We start from the raw sequence: 22,832 nt of genomic DNA, 5'->3' as shown, positions 1-22,832 counted from the left end.
TCACGTGGTCATGCTTGTCCTCGCGCCCGTCACCTCACACCCATCTCCTGGCCTCGGCCTCTAGCCCGTGCCGGTGTCGCCTCGCGCTCATCGCCTCATGTCCATTGGTCTCACCCCCATCGACCTCACGCCCGTTACCTCACCCCCGTTGCCTCACGCCCATTGCTTCAGGCCCGTCGGCTTCACACCCATCGCCTCATGCCTGTCGCCTCACACCCGTCGCCTCATGCCCGTCGCTTCACGCCCATCGCCTAGCCTCGGCTTCATGCCAATGCTCGTCGCTTCATGCCCGTCGCCTGGCCTCAGCTTTGCTCCCACACCCGTGTTGCCTCACACCCGTCGGTCTCACGCCTGTCGCCTTTGGTTTCTAGGCCCTTATGTTTTTTCCCTTCATGCTCGTGCCTACGACCTTTTAGGTATGGCCTCGACCAATTTTTTTTTTTTTTTTTTTGTGATGGTACCTTATGGATTCACTTGTTGTATGTGGCAGTTCTCCTTCTCTCTAGGGTTGGCAGCTTGACGTTGGGAGTACCGCCCAAGTAAGTAGCCTTCCATCTCTTTGCCCATGACATCGAGTGACTCTGACTCCGCCACCGTTGTGATGGGGTATGCCACGGATGGGCCTTCCTCTAGGTCATTTTCTTCTGTGGATACCCTCCCCCATTGCCTTCTCCTAGAGCCATTGTTAGCGATGAGGTGCAGGGGACCTCTGGTAACTCTAGTCCCAGCGGGGATCCTGGTGCCTCTGGGATGGCGCCCCCGATTGTAGACCCTGCTAATAGGATGGGGCAGTTCTCTAGCATCCTGACTACCTCGGACCAAGTATCCCTATGCCAGGAGTACCACATACCTTTCGAGGTTGTTCTCCGCACCCCCGAGGGCGATGATCGTGCTTTCTCCCATCGGGCGGATGAGATTTGTCCCTATAAGGTTTTCTTTGCTTATGGCCTTCGCTTCCCCATTCCTCATTTGTTGAGTTGGTCTTGGACCATTGGCACCTCATCCTCAGACAGATATTGCCCAACTCCTGGAGGGTCCTCTTAGGCTTCTATTCTTCGCCTGAATGGGGCGCGCCGCCACTGGTCCCTTGTTCTCGCACTTCTACACATTGAGGAAGGAGGATGATGAGTGCAACCACTTTGTTCATCATTCCTTGAAGGGGCCATTTACCAATTTTGACTTCTTTGAGGGGCTCACCAGTTCGGTGAAATATTGTAGGGATCGGTTTTTCTTTGCTACGGTCCCTCGATGTCTGCTATGGACCACCTAGGAGGCTATTGACCTCAAGAGTATGAACAGTTCTCTGGAGCTGAACAACTTTGAAAATGACTCCCTCAATCGGTGCTTGGGACGCAGCCCGTTTGATGTTCGAGAGTTGGACTCGGAGGCCTTCCTATTTCTTTGGAAGTTGAGTCATGGTAGATCTTTATCTTCATGCCTGTACTTGGTACTTGTGCCTAGAATTATCTTTTTGTTTATTTGCTGACTCATTTTCTTTTTCTTTTCTGTTGTTATTGTTCAGTGGATCTGCAACCGGACTCTGCTTTTTTTTGCATCAATTCTCGGAGGAGAGCAACTCAGAGGGATGCTTCCTAGGCCGCGCTTCCTGCGGATGGCTCTTCTGCTGGGGTAGGGGATGCCAGCACTCCTTCGGTCCCTACTCCTCCTCCCACTGTGGTTGTGGTCGTGGGCACCAAGAGGAAGGGGGGTCCCAACCCCCAGGTATCAGGAGTAGTTCTCCAAGGGTCAAACTTCCACGGCCGACCCCTACTACTACTGGTGTACCTAGCGCTTCTATTCCACCCTCCTCTAGAGGCAAGGGGTGGTTTCTTCTTTGGGTATTGCTAGGACCTGCCAGCTCGATCTCCTCTGATTCTTCCCTGGGATATCCAAGAGGGTCCTTCTCTGTCCGGTAGCGACGTTCCATGGGAGTGGTTGGACAAAGGCTGGCTTCCTTTCAGGCGTTTGGCTTTGGAGGAGATGACCCATACAGAATTGTTGAGATCCCTTTATAGGGACATTGCTTCTGTCAGTGGTACCTTCTGATTTTTATTACTTGGTACCTTTTGATTTTTATTACTATGTACCTTCTGATTTTTGCTACTTGGTACCTTCTGATTTTTGCTACTTGGTACCTTCTGATTTCTACTACTTGGTACCTAGTACATGGGAGGCTTACTGAGGATGACTTTGGTTGTAGGTCCAGCACCGTACCACCGAGGCAGTACTTCGCCTTGAGAGATTCGTCTTCCAGGAGATTCAGAATGCTCAGACTCTGCGGAGCTTGGAGAGGGATCTTCTGGAGCAGAAGGCCGCTTGTGAGGGCGTCACCCGGGAGAGGAGGATGGCTAAGGAGATCAGTACCTTATCCTTCAAGAACATGGCTTTGGAGGCCCAGAGCTCAAGTTTGACTGCCAGGGTCCGAGCCTTAGAGGAGGAGCTCTAGACCGTGAGGCTGGGTCATGCTGCTGAGTTGGTCCAGGCTGGTAAGCAGGTTGTTACACAGTTCCGAAAGTCCCAAGCCATCAGGGATCTGTTCTATAAGTACAACCAGGAGGTGTACGATATGGGGATCCACGACATGGCGGCCTATGTCCTTGGAGAGACTCCCGACTATGACCTTTCCCAATTTTTGGGCTATGTGTCGCCAATCACAGTAGCTGTCAGGGTAGCTGACGTTCCTCCTGGGGAGGGTACTGTTCCCCCCCAAGGCAGGTGTTGCTCTTCCCGAGGAGGGTGTGGCTCACCCACCAGAGGCTGATATGGCCTCTCCCCCAGAGAAGAGTGCAGCTCTTCCTTGATTCCGCCTTTTTGTTTATTGGATGTTGAATCTAGAACATTGAGCTTGGCTTGTAATTATTGTCACGTCTTTCGCATTATCTACTTTTGACTTTTGTGGTTGAGTCCTTGCCTCCCTTGTGTATTGCTCCTTGTCGTTTATGCATATGGCCGATAGGCCTTGGTGGCTTTGCGCCTCAGTGGTCCATGGACCTTAGTGGCCATATGCCTCGATGGTCCTTGGACCTTGGTGGCTTTAAGCCTTAGTGGTCATTGGACCTTGGTAGCCTTATGCCTCAATGGTCATTAGACCTTGGTGGCCTTACGCCTTGGTGGTCATTAGACCTTGGTGGCCTTACGCCTTGGTGGTCATTAGGCCTTGGTGGCTTTGGACCTTGGTGGTCATTAGACCTTAGTGGCCTTACGCCTTGGTGGTCCTTGGACCTTGATGACTGTTAGCATATTAGCATTCCAATAATCACAGAGGTTTAGGGATTACCTTAACTGAATGGAATCGCAGCGGAAGGGATGCGAAGAAGAACTCCACACCACAAAATCCTAGGCAACGATGGAAACCCTAGGAAAAACACAATTGTGTTGCACACTTAGGGTTGAGCCAAATAACATATTTATAGGTTAAACCCCTTGGGCGCCCCCCACTAATCTGATTCCCTCTGGGAATCTTAACAAGGGATTAGAAGGGGGGAAGGAATTGATCACTTAAGTAATCATTCCTCCCTCTCTTATCTTGGGCTTGCGATTAGGCCCCATGTGGGTGATCAAGTTGGGCCCAAAGCCCATTAACGTTTTACATCTCCCACTCACAAGGTGCATAAATTTAATTATGCATTCAAGTTTCTCTCATTCCGTGTTATCCTCCATACAGGTAATGGGGTGTGCGACCTGTCGAGATGATAAAAGGTAGGAGTACTATATCAAACTTCCATCTAGCCAACATAGTACATCACTCTCAAAAGTCTCGAAATACCCCAAACGATCTACTTACACCCGATCTAACACTCTCAACCCCTCATGATGAGCATTGTTAATCCTTGGTATGTAATGTACTCATGACTGCATCGATCACAAATACGACACGTCACCCAGGCAATGAGTCACATAACAAAGGTGTAACGTCTAATGGTTTTTCCTAAGTCCCTCATGTCAATCCAAATATCCCCAATAGCTTTCCCAATCGGTTCTCGCTGGACCGCATCATCCATTGTCCTAAGGAGAACGTCAAAGTAGCATCATTGGATGTCTTTTTCATGACATCATCTCAAGCAATAAGGGTATTGTGGGATTAATATAATCCATGTGATGAAGCAGGGATCCATTCGGTCACTCTCATAATCGGTCGATATAAGCATATGCAGTGTGATGTGCATGCTATGGCGTAACTCCCACTAGGGTGGGCATGTCACTCGCAATAAATAAATGCCATACAGATCTTAGTCTAGTGCTACACTAAGCGCCTAACATTAGTCTCTAGCGCAGTCACCCTCATGGTTTCTGCCTAGAACCTCACATCTGGCTTCTAACAGGCTACTTAGAAGTGTGGTATCTTCCAAGCTGGACCAAGTAAAGGTCTCATCTTAGCTCTAACTAAGGCGCCATAGAGCACACATGCTCGTGGGCTCATCTAGCTCGCTACACCCCAGCGCCAAGGTGAATCACCCGTGTGAGTGGGTTGATTCTAAGCCTGGTGACATCTTTACAAACAATGAATGTATACACATAAGATTACTCAAACAAATATATGCTCATCAATAAATGTAAGAGAAATACAAATAAATGTCTATCACAAGCAAAGTGTTCCCAAAGCAAATACATATCAGATCCACCGAAGTCCCAAGTTCCTAACGTGAACTAGGAAAACATCTCTGGCAATGGGCTTAGTTAACGGATCAGCCAACATATTGCCAGTGGAGTTATGCTGCAGAACAACTTCACCTCGTGCTACCATGTCTCGAATGTAGTGATACCGTATGTCAATGTGCTTGGCTCTACCATGGAACTTGGGGTCCTTCGCAAATGCAAGTGTTGTCGTGCTGTCACAGTGTATAAGTACAGCGTTGTCTGAGTGAGCAGAAACGCTTAGTCTCTGCAAGAACCTCCTGAGCCAAGCGGCCTCCTGTACTGCTGTCGAACATGCAACGTACTCTGACTCCATCGTGGATAGGGCGATGCAGGTCTATTTCTTGCTACTCTAAGTGATAACCATGCCTCCTAGGATAAACGCATACCCCGAAGTGGACTTATGCTTGTCTCTATCACTAACCCAATCAGCATCACTGTAGCCTCTCAGTCTCAAGTCTAAACCACTAAAGGTGAGCGAGAGATCTGCAGTTCCATGTAGGTATCGAAGTATCCTCTTTATTGCCTGCAAATGAGCTGGCCCTGGGTTACTTTGGTAACGGATCATCATGCCAACGGCAAAGCAAATATCTAGATGCGTGCACATCATCGCATACATCAGACTGCCTACTGCCGCTGCATAGGGTATTTTGGACATTTGGTTTCTCTCTTTATCACTCTTAAGGCATTGGTCTAGGCTCAAAGTGCATGCCTTGTCCATTGGAGTGTCAATGGATTTTGAGTTTCTCATATGGAATAGCTCCAGGACTTTCTTTATGTAAGTCTCTGGAGACAAACTAAGAAGTCTCCTAGTGCGATCCCTCACAATCTTCACACCCAACACAAAGTGCAAGGGAGGACATTTAGTATACATCCATAAATCCAAATTTGTTCAAGAAACCCTAATTAAAAATAATGGTACCCTTCCCCATACGGTGAGACCAAAAACTTCGCTAAGCTGGTAATCAAATCTCACAATGTGTGGGTTTGGGGAGGTATAAATTTAACTGATTTCGAACAAATGTAGGAGAAAAAACAAGAATCTCCTAACCACAGTTTAATGCGCCATACACACGGGTGCGTAAGGGCCTCACACAAGAGACCCAAATTTGGTACTTGAAGTGATATGCCGAGTTGGTACGGGGTTGTGATACGCAATGCAGTAGCTCCCATTACATGGTTTCTCAAAAAATATTATAATTACAACCGGCTCTTAACATTCAAGATCCTACTACAAACTACCGGCGAACACTGCACTTTGTATCACTTCCAGGCACTAACTCTAATGCACATCTATCCAAATAAACGCATCACTTGACAAGTACCAAATCCATCCCATGAAGATATAAAAAATAGCAAAACACATGGAGTGCATGGGATGGGGTGTTTGACAGGGATACCCTAATGGCAGTGTCAAATAGGTCTGTACCACAATGGGGGGAATCACATGTTTCTTTATTGACAAAGTGGCCTTGGGCGGTCTCCAATACACATGGGGAAAATATGGGATGATTTGGGACAACACCCTATCTCCAATTTTTCTCCCATGGATCTCACAAAGTGATTTCTCACTAATGGGGGGTGCACATGACATAAATAAAATGCCCCCCAAAAACGAGAAACCCTACAGGGGAGATCCCCAAAATTTGTTAGGGGCCACAAGAACAAATCATAAATACAAGACATGCTTCAATAAAGAAACCACATGAATAACATATTATGGACAAACCCCCAATGCATGCATAACAAAAAATAAAGCATATGCACATAGTTGTAACTAGCCAAAACATATCACATGCATTTTTGTTATAACCAAAAAAACCCCAAATCATGCATATATTTCCAAAATACTAATCATATATGTAATCTGATTTATAACAAAAACAAAAAAACAAACCAAATAAAACATTAGGTTTTTTTTTATTTCTTTTCCTCTTTCTTCTTTTTTTTTTATTTTCTATGGGCAGGCCACCATGCCAGCTGCTTGTGGCACACAGCCGCGATAGCCGCAGGCCATGGCCTGCTGCTACCACTACTGTGCGCACAGGCACAATATGGGCAGAAGCCAAAAAAAAAAAGGATTTGCAGAAAAAAAAAAAAAAAAAAAAAAAAAAAACTCTACATGACATCATCATAAATCATGAGTGCTACATGACATCATCTTAAATCATGATTGCTACATGACATCATCATAAATCATGATAGTAATAATAAAAAAAAAACTTTTTCTTTCTTTCTTTCTTCCTCTTCCTCTTCAGCTTTCTAACCATTGCAGCAGTCGTGCTTGGCCACTGCCGAGCATGGCTGTTGCCTCTTTCATCGTTTTATTATTATTTTTTTTAAACCACCTACTGCTAGGAAAAAAAAAAACAGCCACGGCCGTGCTTGGCCACTGCCGAGCATGGCCAGTGGCCCACTCAACATTTTTTTTTAAATAAAAAAAACACCTACAGCTGGCTACGGCATGCCTTGCACATGGCAGCAACAGCAGCAGCGCTCTGCTACCACGTTGTGCACCAAGGTCGCTGTCAAGGAGGGTTGATCGATAGGCAAAGGGGAAGAAGAAAAAAAATGCAAACAATAAGCCCTAATAGCTCTGATACCACTGTTAGCATATTAGCATTCCATTAATCACAGAGGTTTAGGGATTACCTGAACCGAATGGAATCGTAGCGGAAGGGATGATCGAATGCGGCTTGCAATTACGAGCAGATCACGATCACGAACAATCTCGAAAGGTTTCCCCATGAAGAAGAACTCCACACCACAAAACCATAGGCAACGATGGAAACCCTAGGAAAAACACAAAACTTGAAAGAAAGGGAGAGAGTTTTTAATTGTGTTGCGCACTTAGGGTTTGAGCCAAATAACATATTTATAGGCTAAACCCCTTGGGCGCCCCATTAATTTGATTCCCTCTGGGAATCTAAACAAGAGATTAGAAGGGGGGAAGGAATCGATCACTTAAGTGATCATTCCTCCCTCTCTCATATTGGGCCTGCGATCAGCCCCCCATATGGGCCATCAAGTTGGGCCCAAAGCCCATTAACATTTTACAATGGCCTTACGCCTTGGTGGTCATTAGACCTTGGTGCTTGAAAGTGTTCGATCGACGGCCAAGAGGTAGACGGATGTAGTCCAGAACAAAATATTTACTTCAAACTTCAAAAAATTTCAAATTATCCTTGAAAACAGAATACTGCTACTGTAATGCGATCTACTATGGCTGAAAGCCGACTACTGCTACTCTACTATACTGATAGTACTTCTTCAGATGCTCTGAGTTCTAGGCACGATCTATCTTCTTGCCCCCCCTGGAGTTTTCAAGCGGTAGGTCCCTGGTCGTATCTGCTTAGAAATTATGTAGGGTCCTTTCCAGTTGGCTGATAGGTTCCCCTCCTTCCTGGGCTGTGATGCTCTAGCCCTCCTTAGAACTAGGTCTCCCTGGTGGAAAAGCCTCTCTCTGACCCTGGCATTGTAGTACTTAGCCATTCGCTACTGGTATGCCACGTTCCTGAGCAGTGCCTTCTCGCGAACCTCGTCCAGGAAGTCCAAATTCACCCGGAGCCTGTCATCATACGTGCGTCCGTTGAAGTGTAGGACTCTGTGGGACATGGCAAGGACATCTGCTGGTGCCAAGGCCTCGGTACCATATGCCAGTCGGAATGGGCTCTCTCCTATGGGCCTCCTTACTGTTGTTCGGTACATCCATAGGACACTTGGAAGTTCCTCAACCCATTTTCCTTTGGCTCCCCCTAACCTCTTCTTGACTCCCTCGAGCAGTGTTCTGTTAGTCACCTCCACCTGACCATTGGCCTGTGGGTAGGCTACTGAGACAGGCCGATAGTCAATATTGTAGGATTGGCAAAATGCCTTGATCTTCGGATTGTTAAACTGCTTCCCATTATCCGAGACTAGGATTCTTAGTACCCCGAACCTATAGATCACCTCATCGCGGACAAACTTCTCCATCTCTTTCTCTGTTATCTTCTCCAGTGGCTTAGCCTCGATCCATTTGGTGAAGTAGTCAATGACAACTACCAGGTACTTTCTGTTCCTAGACGTTGCCGTGAAGTCACTTAGGATGTCCATCCCCCATATGGTGAACGGTATGGGGTTAAGGGTGGAGGTCAATTTTGTGGCAAGTAGATGGGCTACCAGGGCGAACAATTAGCATTGCTTGCAAGTTTTGGCATACTGTATGGCTTCTTCCTGCATCCGTGGCCAGTAGAACCTCTGGAGGAGGACTTTGTAGGCTAGCACTTGCCCTCCCATGTGGCTTCCGCATATCCCCTCATGGACCTCTGCCAGGGTGTACTTAGCTCCCTTGGGTCCTAGGCACCTGAGTAATGGTGCAGTGACCGCCCTCTTGTATAGTACCCTGTCAATGACCATGTACTTTGCCACTTGCATCCTTATCTTTCTAGGTTAGTAGTACATTATTCTGTAGGTAGTTAACTATAGGGCCCATCCAGCTTGGCCCTTCCTCGATCTCATTGACCTGCTTCTCCCGGTACATTGGCTCATGCAATATTTCGATGTACATAGCACTGATCAAGTTCTGGAGCTCATCGTTTGCTAGCCTAGATAGGGCATCGACTGTAGCGTTCTTGACCCTCAGTACTCGAACCATCTCAAACTTCGTGAACTCCTCAATCATCTCTTGAGCACACGCTAAGTATGCTGACATGCGCTCATCCTTTGCCTCGTACTCCCCATTCACCTGATTTACTACGACCTGGGAATCACTCCGAACGGCTAGGTGAGTGACTTGGATGGCCTTGGCCACTCGGAGTCCATCTAGTAGTGCCTCATACTCTGCTTCATTGTTGGATGCCTGGAAGGTGAATCAGAGAGCATATTGGATTCAAAAACCCTTGGGCCTAGGGAGTATGAAGCCAACCCCACTTCCTGCCGCACTACTTAAACTGTTCACGAACATCTCCCACGACCCATGATCATGCTCCTCTGGTTCCTCTGCTTCTGGCTCGACCTCTGGTAGGGTACACTCGGCAATAAAGTCTGCTAGGGCCTGACCTTTGATAGTCGTCTGAGGTTGGAATTTGATGTTATGCTCACTCAACTCTACTGCCCAGGTGATCAATTATCCTGAGACATTTGGCTTGTGTCGTACCTTCTTCAGTGGTAGGTCGGTGAGTACCACGACCATGTGGGCCTAGAAGTATGGCCTTAGCTTCCTTGTCGCGATCACGAGTGCATAGGCTACCTTCTCAATTTTTATGTACCTGGTCTCCATGTCCATCAAGACATGACTGACATAATAGATAGGCCTCTGCAGTTTGCCTTCTTCCTTCAGTATTACTGCGCATACCACGATCAGGGTGGCGACCAAGTAGAGTTGTAGTTCTTTGTTGGGCTCTGGGCATCCAAGTAGTGGTGGACTCTCTAGGTACTTCTTCAGCTCCTCAAATGCTCTTTGGCACTCCTCTGTCCATGTAAAATCTTTAGGACTTCAGAGGTTCTTCAATGTTGTGAAGAATGGTAGGCACTTGTCTCCCGCCCGTGATACGAACCTTGATAGGGCCACCACCCTTCCATTTAGTCTCTGTACTTCCCTGACCGTCCGAGGTGGTGCCATCTCCTGGATGGCCTTGATCTTTGATGGGTTGGCTTCTATTCCAAGTACTAAGACCATGAAGCCCAGGAACTTTCCTGATGTCACGCCAAAGGCTCACTTTGTGGGGTTTAGCCTCATTTGGTTCTTCCTCAGTACTCTGAACGTTTCCTCTAGGTCGGTCAGGTGTTGTTGAGCTTGGACGCTTTTCACGGGCATATCATCCACGTATACATATTGCGCCCAATCTGTTCTTCGCACATCTTATTGACAATCCTCTGGTAGGTGGCTCCTACGTTCTTTAATCCGAACGGCATGACGCGGTAGCAGTAGTTCTCATTGTCCATTCAGAATGCTATATAGGAGTCATGATCCTCATTCATGAGGATCTGGTTGTACCCAAAGTAGGCATCCATGAAGCTCAACATCTCATGGTCGGTGGTAGCGTTGATCAACAGGTTCATCCTTGGTAGTGGGTATTCATCCTTTGGGTACACCTTGTTCAGATCTGTGTAGTCGATGCACATCCTCCACTTCCCATTTGGTTTTGGTACCATGACCACGTTCGGGAGCCAGGTTGGGAGCTTCTCCTTTCTAATAAACCTCGATTGGCTCAGTTCTCAACCTCTTCTTTGATGGCTGCCTGTCGGTCAAGGGTGAAGTTTTACGATTTCTGTTGGATGGGCTTTCTGGTTGGGTCTATGTGTAGCCTGTGCTCGACGATGCACTGGGGTATGCCTGGCATGTCGAAGGTCGACCATGCAAAGACATCCATGTTCTCCTGGAGGAGAAGCCCAAGTTTGTCCTTTTGCTCCTTGTTCAATAACGAGCCAACCTATACTACCTTGGAGGGATCGTCCTTACTAAGGGGATATGAGATGAGGTCTTCTACTAAGGGTGCTCTCCAAAGGTGACGGGCAACTCTATTGTTCCTCTGATAAGCTTATCAAACAGTACGGTTTTGGTAATAGCGTACGATTTTGGTACGGTACCTCAAATAGGTACCCAATACCAATACCGTACCGTACCGTTTAAGAACCCTATTTTTAATACCGCAACCGTACCGCTATGGTACGGTTTTGGTACGGTATGAAAATGGTATATGTACGGTATAAAAAAGGGCATAAATTTGATTTTTATAAATGGTATGTATATGAAAACGGTATATATATGGTATAAAAATAGTATGCATGCGGTAAAAAAATGGTACGATTTCATTTTTACATGTTTACACCCCAAAACGGTACAATTACGGTAAAATGGTACGATTTTGGTACATACCGACGGTATGACCGTAAAAATTGTTATCATACCGTACCGTGGTCAATACCATTTGACCATACCGTACCGTACCATTTTTGCAATGGTGCAGTTTGGTATGGTTTTACACGGGCAGTTTTGGTTTCGATATACGGTTCCGGTTCCAGATTGACACCCTTATCCTCTGATGGAGGTGGTAGCGCCCGAGAACCCGTGGAGACAGGTGAGCTTCGGTTTGAGTTGGTCATCATTGAACTCGAACTGCCTGTAAGCTTCTAGTGAGAGCACGTCCACAGGCGCTCCAGTGTCCACCAACATCCTATACACGGGTCGGTTGGCTACCTCTACTTGTACTACTAGGGCATCCTCGTGTGAAAAGCTCAGTCCTTCCAGGTCTGCATCCGAGAAGGAGATTACCATCTTGGTTCTGGCTACCTTGTTTGGCTTCTCTGGTACTCCTACGAACCTAGCATGGGCTTTGGCCTTCCTGGTAGACTCCTGCCCAGGTCCTCCCAGTATGGTGAGGATGGGGGCTCCCTTGGTGCCGCTTGGTTTTGCTCCCTCTTTCCACTCTTTCGGGCTGTCTCTTTTCCTATCTCGATCTATTCTTCTTTCTTCGCGCTGCGGCTCTTCTCTTTCTCGATCACGGCCTCTGCCTCCTAGGCCTGAACGATCATCATGTCCTCCTTTGATGTACTTGTTCAAGCTCCATGCCTTTACAAGTTGCTCTATCTCCCTCTTCAATTGGATGTAGTCTTCTGTGTCATGCCCAATGTCCTTATGGAAGAGACAGTACTTGTTGGGGTTACGCTTCTCAGGTCCTACTAGCATGGGCTGTGGCCAATGGAGTAGGTCACAGTCTTGGATCTGCATGAGGATCTGGGACCTGGTGGTATTCAAGGGTATGAACTCGGGGCTACTTGCTCGATCACTCCTCTCTAGGCGACGATCCATCCTTTCTGACTGGTGGTCGCCTTTCTCCCGTCGGTGCTTGGTCCTCAATCTCTTGCTCTCCTTACAGTCATCTGGCGCCAATCTCTTGTTGTCCTGAGGCTTGGCCTTAATTACTTCCTTCCGAGCCTGCAGTACCTCGGCCATATTGGCAAATTCATTGCACTGCTCCAGAAGCTCCTTCATTGTCTTGGTCTCATGTTGTGCCAGGTCTTTGATCAAGTCTAGGTCCTCGATGCCCCCAGCCAAGGCTGCATGCTGGGTCTGGTCATCTAGGTCTGGAACCTCCAAGGACTCCTTGATGAACCTGGTGACGCACTCCCTGAGGGAATCCCTAGGGTTCTGTACCACATTCAATAAATTGATTGTGGTCTTCTTCTACTTGACACTGCTCTGAAAGCGGGTGACAAATTACTCATAGAGTTCCACAAACGAATCTATCGATCTGGATCAGAGCCTAGAAAACCATGAAGTGGCTGCACCCTTGAGGGATGCAGGGAATGCTCGACAGCAGACCACGTCCAATCCCTCGTACAGGGTCATCATCCCATTGAAGTAGTTGATATGGTCATTAGGGTCTGTGGTACCACTGTAGAGTTCAAAGGTGGGTAGCCTGAACCGGGAGGGGAGTGTGGCTGCCATGATCTCCGCCGAGAATGGATGTTGTTTGGGTACTGAGTGTGTCTCACCCTTCGTCTGTTTCTTTAGCCCTTCCAGCTTCTCGTCCAAATCTCGAAGTCTTTTGTCTAACTCCTCTTCTCGTGACTGTCTGTCACCCCTGGCAGGACGTTCGTTGCGACCTCGCTCTCACCCTCTCCTTGAAGTTCCCTCCCGCCGTGAGTTTTGACGTGATGGTGAATGGTCACAACGCGAGGAACCTTGGTGCGAACGCGAGGGAGTTTCTTCTCGGTAGGTCCAACTCCGCCTTGGTGTGTGACTTCCTCCTAGTCGCCCTTGGAATACTGACCTTCTAATCGAACCATTTGGACTAGGTACCACCGACCTGTGTGTTGGCGACACCCCACGTCCCGAACGTATTGGCAGGTCCACCGTTCTCCTGAGATGATGCGAAGGATCTCCCACCTGGTGAGTGGGACTTGCATGCCTTACGAGTCTTTCTGATCTTTCACCCCTAGGAGATGACCTCCTAGGGTTTACCTCTTGTCAAGGAATGGGCTCTGTCTGTTGTGGTGGCAATGCCCTACGGTGGTGGGATGTCATCCGCTACCGCAAGTAGTCTCGAAAGAGTCTTTGGTCATTGAGGATCTGTCGCTGCAAGTCATTGATCTAACCTACAGTTGCTTGTGCATTGGGGTCAGGTACTACCTCCACAGCTACTTCGTTGTTGAGTTCGACTACCTCAACCTGGTCGTTCTTTAGGATCTCCCCTCTCCTGGGAGTCATGGTCATTGGCTCTGCGTCGAGAGCTCTTTGGTGGAGGTGACCCATTCCTCTCCCTCACAGCGTTGTTGGTGGAGGGAGCGGTCTTCTTACCCTGTGGTGCCATTGAGTAGTTGAGGAATCGAGCTAGTAAATATGTTGGCTAGTATCGTTCCCACAGACGGCCACAATCTGTTGCATCAAGAAATCGCTTGGTGGTCCCTTCGAGTGCCACAACCTGCAAAAGGACCTAGGTAACAAGGGAGAACCAGTGTGGTTCTGGCCTAGGACTCTCCAATGCCTAAGTTAGATCTTTCTAAACAATAGATGAATAGCTAGAATTCAAGATGGGTTAATGGGGTAGAGTGCCTTGGGATTTATAGTGGAGTGTGGCAGAGTGGAGAGTCCCAGCTGGTAACGAGTAGTCCTTGTAATAGATAGACATTCCTAATTGGTAGGATTCATCTCTTGGTTGGTCGTTCTCCCATGGAAGGTAGAATCCCAGTAGGGAGGATGTTCTCGGTAGATGGAGATGCATGCGCCCCTTATATGTTGGATAAGGTTCTTGGTGCATGAGTCCTTTTGGAATTGTACCTCCGGTAGGTGGTACCCTCAACTCATGAGGTGATGTATATCTTGTCAGGGATGGTAGTAGCTTGCGTGTAGCACTTGGACTTGGTTCTTGGACTTCCTTGTTGGTTCTTTGCCTTCTGAGCTAATCAAGTGAGATGTAAGATGGTTGGGCTTGGGATAGCCTTCCCACTTGGGCCAGGACACGTGGTGGCTCATGATTGGCCGGTGTAATTTTGGGTTTATCAGATGTAAAACACTACCACCAAACATTCTTGACATCTTTGCCTTAACAACTTCTTAGCTTGCAAGGCAAAAATCACCTTCTCATGACATAGTACACTGGAATGGTAAGTTGCTAGCCAATCCATCCCTAGTACTACATCAAAGTTCTTCATGCCTAATAACACTAGGTTGACCTCAAGTCTCTTTCCATCTAGATCTATAGTACATGACTCATAGATCACATCAGTCTCTAAAACATGTCCAGAAGATGTACACACACACAACTGACAATCTATGCACTTAGTTTCCATATCCATTCTATTAGCAAACTCATATGAAACAAAAGAGTGTGTAGACCCCGAATCATATGCAGGCATGTTCGAGATATATCTAACATACCAAACAAACATTTATATTAAGCATAAAACATTACAAGGATCATGTATCACAACATACATGTCTTCTATTCATTCATGGTAACATATGCTATGTAATTGGAGATCTTATTCACGATGGACATGGTCCCATCATCTTACAATCATTTCATATGTTACTTGTTCCATTGTTAGTCTTAGTTTCAACTCCTCATATGGTTCGGTATTCCTTTTTTTTTTTGTCGGACAGTGTTTTGGCTTCAAGCCTCAATGCGTCCCAAAACAATTATTGTCGGGTCATGTCTTGGCCTTAACATCAATGCCTCTCAAAATAATTTATTATCGAGTCATGTTTTGGCCTTAGCCTCCATCCCTCTCAAAATAATTTATACATATACCTTACCAAGTCGTGTATTGACATTAGACTCTTCATGACATTCTTACCTTTGTCTTAAACCATTCATTATGTACGATTCGTACTATGTCATCTTACATTTGTAATTTCATAAACATGATCATAATACATAGGAAGTATATTCATAGTTACACACACAATATGAATACACCAAACATTCATCCATTTCATAGTCCTATGTAATATACATCAATTAAATCATTCACATCTTTGTAGACATATAAGAAATTATAAGTCATTATCATGATCATAAAGTATCACACTAAGAATTCCACTAATAATCTGTCATTCATTAAATCCATCCTTTAAACATGCATTACAATATATAACGCAAGAAGAAAAATATACCTTCCACAGCTAAAGCTGAAATCTTAGTATCCTCGGTGGTCATGGTATAAGCTCTACCAAAAGTCTTTAGCTCCTGGTTCTCCACAATCTTCTTATCAAAACCCTTTTGTTGTTCTTTCCTTTGGTAACTACCACCAGCCCTACACTCTCTAGTATAGTGTCTACACTTTCCACATTTGAAACAAATAGTGGTTCCCATTAAACGTTCTCCCTTATGGCTCTTACCACACTTGGGATAGTCAACTGTGGATCCTTTCTCTTGAAATTTTCCTTTTTGATTCTTTATCCACCTTACTTTAAAGTTATTGGGCTTGAACTTCTTCTTTGGTGCTTCACCCTCAGCTAGGGTGTTTTCCCTCTCTGTTGTAATAGCATCTCGAACTACCAACGAAAACACTATATCAACAACACTTTCCTTCAGATTATTCTCATGTTATTTCTTGCCCTGATCTAATTGTTCCCCTTGGGCATCTTTCGGTTTTTGTTTCTGCTGGACGTTCCTACTTCGCAGTCCCTTGTATAATGGCCTGACTCCATGCACCTAAAACAGGTAAGAGTCCCTCGTAAACACTCTCCTCAGTGATACTTCATACATTTGGGACACCCAACTCGGGGTTATTGTCCTTCACATCCTTACTTATTGCCCTTAGATGTAGTCCTCTTATAGATCTCAGTTCTGGACTTTTCCACATCCTCAGCATAAACTTTCAAGTGAGAAGTGGCCATAGGTTGACTTTCCATCCTTACTCTTAATGCCAAAAATCCTGATCATTGAAATAATCCTCAGAATCTATTTCAAGATCCTAAACATCAATACTTAGATAATCAACTCTAAAATCCTATGCCAACAGGTTACAAGTGTATAAAACTCTTAAACTCCATTCTGATACCAAGTCTTGTCATGCCCCCGGAACGCCTAGACCTAATGGGGCCCATGACATCGGATTTAGTTGGGGTCCGTGCAAGTTAAATTTAAACATTCATATAAAAACATACTATGTATGGATCATACACATTCTTGGAGTCTAAAGCTCCGCTACCATCATAGGTAATCTATCAAAATAGCCATAACATAATATCCATTAGAGTTTAGCGGAAATATTCATAGCTTAGGGGCAATAAAATCCAAAACTAGTAAACCATATAAACATTCACACACCCCATGTACCAGTCCATTGGGTAGTAACACTGTTGGCATCTATCCCTATTAATTACAATCATCCCTCAAAATAAATAGTTTAAACATCCATAATATTGAACTTAACTAGACTTTAAGAATAATAAGGTCTTCCTCAGTCCAAGTGATACTGCTCGATCACAATTCCCTTCCCTTTATCCTTAGCTCCTTGCTCTGTAAAAACATTTAACAATAATGGGATGAGCTTTACAGCCCAGTGAGCAAGATAATCAATCATGCATAACCATACATATATATAATCCATAACCAGTCCTAGGGCAACATACATCATGTATCATTTTCATTTCTCTTTAAATCATTCTTATGTTACCTAATTCCATTCTCAGTCGTAGTCTCAACTTCCCTTGAGAGTGGTATCCTTTCATGTTGGGTTGTGTTTTGGCAAAAGCCTCAACAACCCTCATAGCATTTATGCCGAGTCATGTCTAGACCTTAGCCTCAATGTCTCTCATATCATTTGTGTCGAGTCATGTTTTGGCCTTAGCCTCAATGCATCTTATGACACCATTTCATACCATCCCGAGTCATCTATTGACTTAGGGCTTCAAATGACTTTCTTTCTTTACCCTAGAACATTTATTATGTGTTAAAAGTGCCTTTTCATAATCTATTCATAGCATCATCATTATTCTGTACATTATTCATAAGAAACATATCATAGTTGCATGCACAATAAAAGCACACGACATTCAGTCCATTCTTTTATCCATTCACATTCCTATGTAATTATGCAATCATTTAATCATTCGCATTATCACCTATTGAATTTTTCAATCAAATTCATCGTAACATTCATAATGATCAACCTTACGAAGATCCCACTCGATTCCGGAAGCTCGTAGCATTGGTCCTGATAAACCCCAACATAGGCATAGGAAATAAACATTGTTCTATCATTAATCATAACCTTGCATTTAGTTCCCCATTCGTAGTCCATCAATCATACATTCTTATTATTTTAACCATTCACCATACACATAATGCATAACTAGCATCTCTCATCATATTGAGCCTTCTTACTCTCATTCTAACATGCATCCTTTATGTCTATCATGCGTGCATATTTCATAATTAACATAAATCATAACATTCATTCATTCCAATCATCATTCATACATGCATAGCCTAATAGCTACATGCCCTATCATAATTGAGTATCATTACTCACCTTTCAAACACTTTCTAATTTTTCAACTTTTAACCAACTTCAAGTGGCCCTAAGGGTCACCAAAACATCAAATCAATGTGTGATTTTTGGTGTCCAAGGACTGACCAAATAATGGAACAAAACTATGCAAAAACATCTCTGAAAAATCTACTTTTAATCCATCTGGTCGATCGGAAGCATCGACCAATTGCTTCCAGAGAGCATCCGGTCGCTGTCTGGTCGACCCTTAGATAGACCGTTAGTTGGCTTCTGGTCGACCGCTTGATTGATACCAATCGACCAGTTCCCAGAAAAGTCTGCTCGAAAAGTCCAAACAGCTATGGAAACTCACTCCAAACTTGGGGGTTTCGTTCCCAAACTTTCATACACAAATTTTCAAACATAAACACATTAAAACATGCATCCTAAACATCCTAGAATGCCCAATTAAGTCATGCATGATCTATTAAAGAAACCAATTCAAATTATACCTTCTTCCTCTATGAAAACCCCCAAAACTTAGGATTCTTCACTTGGATCCTCAATCAAAACTTAGGATCTCTTCAATCCATCACAGTTCTAGATTCATTATGATCTAAACAAGGCATTCAAACCATCAATAGAATGAACCCTCACTTGATTGCAAAACCAAATCACTTTCATGACCTTTACCTTAAGAAATATCATAAAAACCTCCCAAAAATAGATTAAACTCTTCTTAGATTGCAATACCTATCAAATACAACCAATAACCCTCTTAATTAAGCTATTCTAACATCAATCTAAGAAACCAAATCATGCTTTAGGTACCTATGGTGAAACCAAATGAAAATCGAAGTTATATTACCTCAAAATCCCTTGAATGAGTTCACCTCCTCAATCCTTTGCTTTAATCCTTCATTAGTCACGTACATCTTCAATTATAAGTCCTCATTTCACCAATTCTAACTTCATTCCATCATCTTCAAGCGATTTTCTCACTCTTCTCACTCTTTTCACTCTCTTACCCTAATTTGGTAAAGTGGAGAAGAAACCTTGTTATGAAAATGAGCTTCTCCATAAAGAATACTTATAGTTAGTGGTAAACTTGTAAATAATTGGGCTTCTCAAGAGAATGCCCATAAAACCAATCCAATAATCTTTACCCTAAGTCTTCCAACTAATAGTGAATCAATATAGGGTATCTAGCTATGATTTTTTTTATTATGCCCTTGGTTCTCTAGCCTAATAATGAGCTAGACCAAAATCACTTAAAATGAACCAAAACATGAACCAACATTAAACCAATATTATAAGTGAATCCAATAATATATAACATATACCTAAGTCATAAAAATACATATCTCCATCATTAACCATGGTGTATGAAAATACAACCATAGTGTATAAAATCATATCATAGTCTGTAAAATAGGATCATGGGCATTAAATCAACATAAATGTCCATATAGGACCATCAATCATACATATGCCCAAAAATCATCATAAATCATGCAAAATCATAAATACATGAAAATCTTACCATAATCAATCAACATCATACATTAGGATCGGTCCCCTTCCGTCTAGCCCAGTCATTCTGTAAATTCAACAATAAATAATTATTAAATCGATAGTTCTAGGATCGGGGTATTACAGTGTCGGACAGTTAAGAAGCATTATATAGATAAGCTAAGTGCAACGGAGATGCGGATGCTGAGATGGATGAGTGACTAAACCAATAAGGATAAGATAAGGAATGACCATATTAGAGCTGGTTTGGGAGTAGTCCTGATTCAAGATAAGCTTTGACAAAGTCTCCTGAGGTGGTATGGCTATGTTCAACGGAGGCCGCCGATTTCTCCAGTTCGGAAGAGTGACTGGATTTAGATTGAAGGTTCTAAAAGAGCTAGTGGATAGGCCTACAATGACCCTAGGTGAAGTTGTGAGGAAAGACATGCATAGTTTAGGTATTGTTTGACGTCGAATAGAGCTTATTGGAGGGCAAGGATCCGTGTAGCCGACCCCAATTAATTTTTTCTTAGACTATTTTCTAGTTGTGGTTGTTGTGTTCCCTTTATATTATTCTTATTATATATTCCTTATTTTTTGTAAGGATCCATGTAGCCGACCCCATTTAGTTTGGATAAGGTTGAGTTGTTGTTCCTCTTCTCTGAGTTGGCTTTGTCTAGAATTGGGTTTCTTTGGAACAGCTAAATGTTGCTAAATTTGCTGTCAGGTTATGGAGATACAGACTTTAGGGAAGCCAATTGATTTTTTTTGTTGGAGAAGGTCTTGTTTGTAAACATCCTTCATTTCTTCAGATTATTTTAATGAGCTTTACAGATTGAAAACTTATTATGAAGTTATAGATGAGATATATAATCAAGCTGATCATTTGGAGCCATGGATGATTGGAAATGGTAAGGGCCCTATGACAGCATTTTGTCTGTTGTACTAGTTTTTCACTATGAAGCTCATAGTCAAGCAAATGCATGACCTATTGAAACATCCTGATTCTGCTTATATTACATTAGTAAGTGTCTATCTATCAAGAGTTTGTATCTTGATGGTTAAGATAATTGTTTTGATTGAAATATATGCTTATTTTATGCATTTAAAATATCTCAAATTTTTATTATGTTTTCGCTAATTTTAGATTCTAGGGCCAATCAATGGGGTCGGATTGTAAGGATTTATTTGCTGAATTTATATTTCTCTTGGGAGGAATAACATGAATCTTAGAATTATGGGTGTGTTTAATACTCCCAAATAAAAAGGAATTGATCTATGGTCAATTCCGTAAGAGATAAATAGGAATTGCTAGTTGTATCTACTAGATGGACATTACCAAAGTCTTCAATTGAAACACGAGAGGGATTGCCAAACCTCTCGATTACACTACTGAAAAGAAAAAGTTCCCCAACTAGTTCAATTACCAGACTCTTGGTAGAATTTTGAGAGCAGAAGTGTCAAGTCATGGTTGGACCCTAGGGGCACATTTGAGCCTCTACCATCCTTTGGAACCCAGTCCTAAGACCCATTACAACCTAGTAAAGCCCTCCCGGACTAAATGATGATGAGACTCTCATCTATAGCTTCGAGGTCACCCGGTTATGATAGAACTTAATTATCAAGGCTTTGACGTTGGGACATCTTTGTCTTGAACTACGTTTGACCTGATCCTTAGTTAGGGTACATAGGCAACTTGATAAAAGAACAATCTACTTCGGTCCTCCCAGTCCTCCCACATATATAGTTTTCCATCCATCCATCTATTTCTTATCTCTTCTACTCTCCATATTTCCACTTTATTCCCTCATTCATCAGTATCTCTCTCTTTGATGCGACCCAATGGTATAAAAAAAAAAGAAAAAAGAAGCAGCCCGTCTACCAAGATCAAGGGAATTTATGGTTTATAAAATCCTAGGGATCGGAGCGTCAGCTGCAGTGTACTCATCCTTTTAACCAGCAAAGTGATCAGGAGAAAGAAGAGGAATCGAGTTGTCACTGGGGCAATCTTTGTCAAGAGGTTAGGGCCTGAGGAAGAAAGTTTGTTTCCCTGAGGTAGTCTACTAGGAAAGGGCATCTAAAATAAGAGGGGCATTTTGTTCTTGGGGATCAGTTCCCAATCATGGAAGAATCTCGGCCTAGAAGGATGGATGAAATGACCACACGGAAAAGAAAGACAATGCTACCCATGGAGGAAGGGAAGAATGACACTACCCAACTTGGTCGTATCCATTCTGATCTACTGGGGCAAAGTTCTACCCATTCGATTTTGGCCCCCCAACGTTTGTCAAGCCTATGCTAGTAACAGGGACGTGAATAATGTGTCTACGTGAAATTGTACAATAGGATTTCAAAATGAAATGCTTTTGCAAATAAAATGTTTTTCAAAAGAAAAAGAAAAAGAAAAAGAAGAAGAAAAGAAAAAAAAATAAACGGTGAATCAGAATCATGGAAAATGTTTCTCTACCTAGGTTTTTGGTGTTGCCGTCATATTTGCGCACTAACCATTTGTGAAGAATAGGTGTTGTACACTACAGAAATGAAGGATATTTGGTAAGCATTTATGGTTGTGTATGATTGCTTTTCATTTGCCCATGTTTGCATCATAAACATTTGCATAAAATTGATTATTTCATCTCTTTACATAAAAATAAAAAATAAAAATTCATCAAGCATAAGGATTGCATTGTCATATGTTGTCTAAATGTTGATTTTTTTTGCACTCACATACAACTTGACCTCATATCGTTTGGCTCCTACCACACTCACGTATGGCTTGACCAAACCTTCGATATCTTCTGCACTCCCATGCAATTTGATTATTCGACCACTACTGAATTCATCAATGACCTTTAAAAAAATTCCACACTCTTGTGCAACTTGATTCTATTAATCTCTACTATTCTCGTGTATAGCTTGATCATTCATTAAACCCACTATACTCGCTTATAGTTTGACCGCCCAACAAATTTGATCCTCCTTGTACTCGTGTACAAGTTAGTCATTGACTTTTATGATCCTCGCTATACTCGTGTGTAGTTCGATCGTCCCATGAATCTTTGATCTTAATTGTACTCTCATTCAGATTAATCCATCAAAAGATCAAATCCAATCGAGCGATGGCATCTCATCTTCAAAAGATCAAATCCGGTCGAACGATGCTCAAATGGTCGCACATAGTCCATTTGATTTTTGCTATACTCGCATATAGACCAACCTCCCGTGGTCTCTTGATCTCTTCTATACTCGCGTATAGTACGACC

General features: G+C 43.6%; 1 long non-coding RNA gene across 1 annotated transcript in view; it reads left to right on the top strand.

The window, feature by feature from the left end:
• The window catches only part of LOC122648663, an 84,417-nt gene extending 63,870 nt beyond the window's left edge, over positions 1-20,547 (top strand). Inside the window, exon 3 of the long non-coding RNA XR_006331113.1 lies at positions 20,209-20,547. This is a non-coding gene — a long non-coding RNA (uncharacterized LOC122648663). The remainder of the gene's footprint in view (positions 1-20,208) is intronic.
• Positions 20,548-22,832: the final 2,285 nt, after the last annotated feature.

This window comes from Telopea speciosissima, chromosome 1 (assembly GCF_018873765.1).
Source record: "Telopea speciosissima isolate NSW1024214 ecotype Mountain lineage chromosome 1, Tspe_v1, whole genome shotgun sequence".
Lineage (NCBI taxonomy): Eukaryota > Viridiplantae > Streptophyta > Magnoliopsida > Proteales > Proteaceae > Telopea > Telopea speciosissima.
The sequence above is the reverse complement of the archived record's forward strand: the minus strand, read 5'-3'. Positions and strand labels throughout refer to the sequence as shown.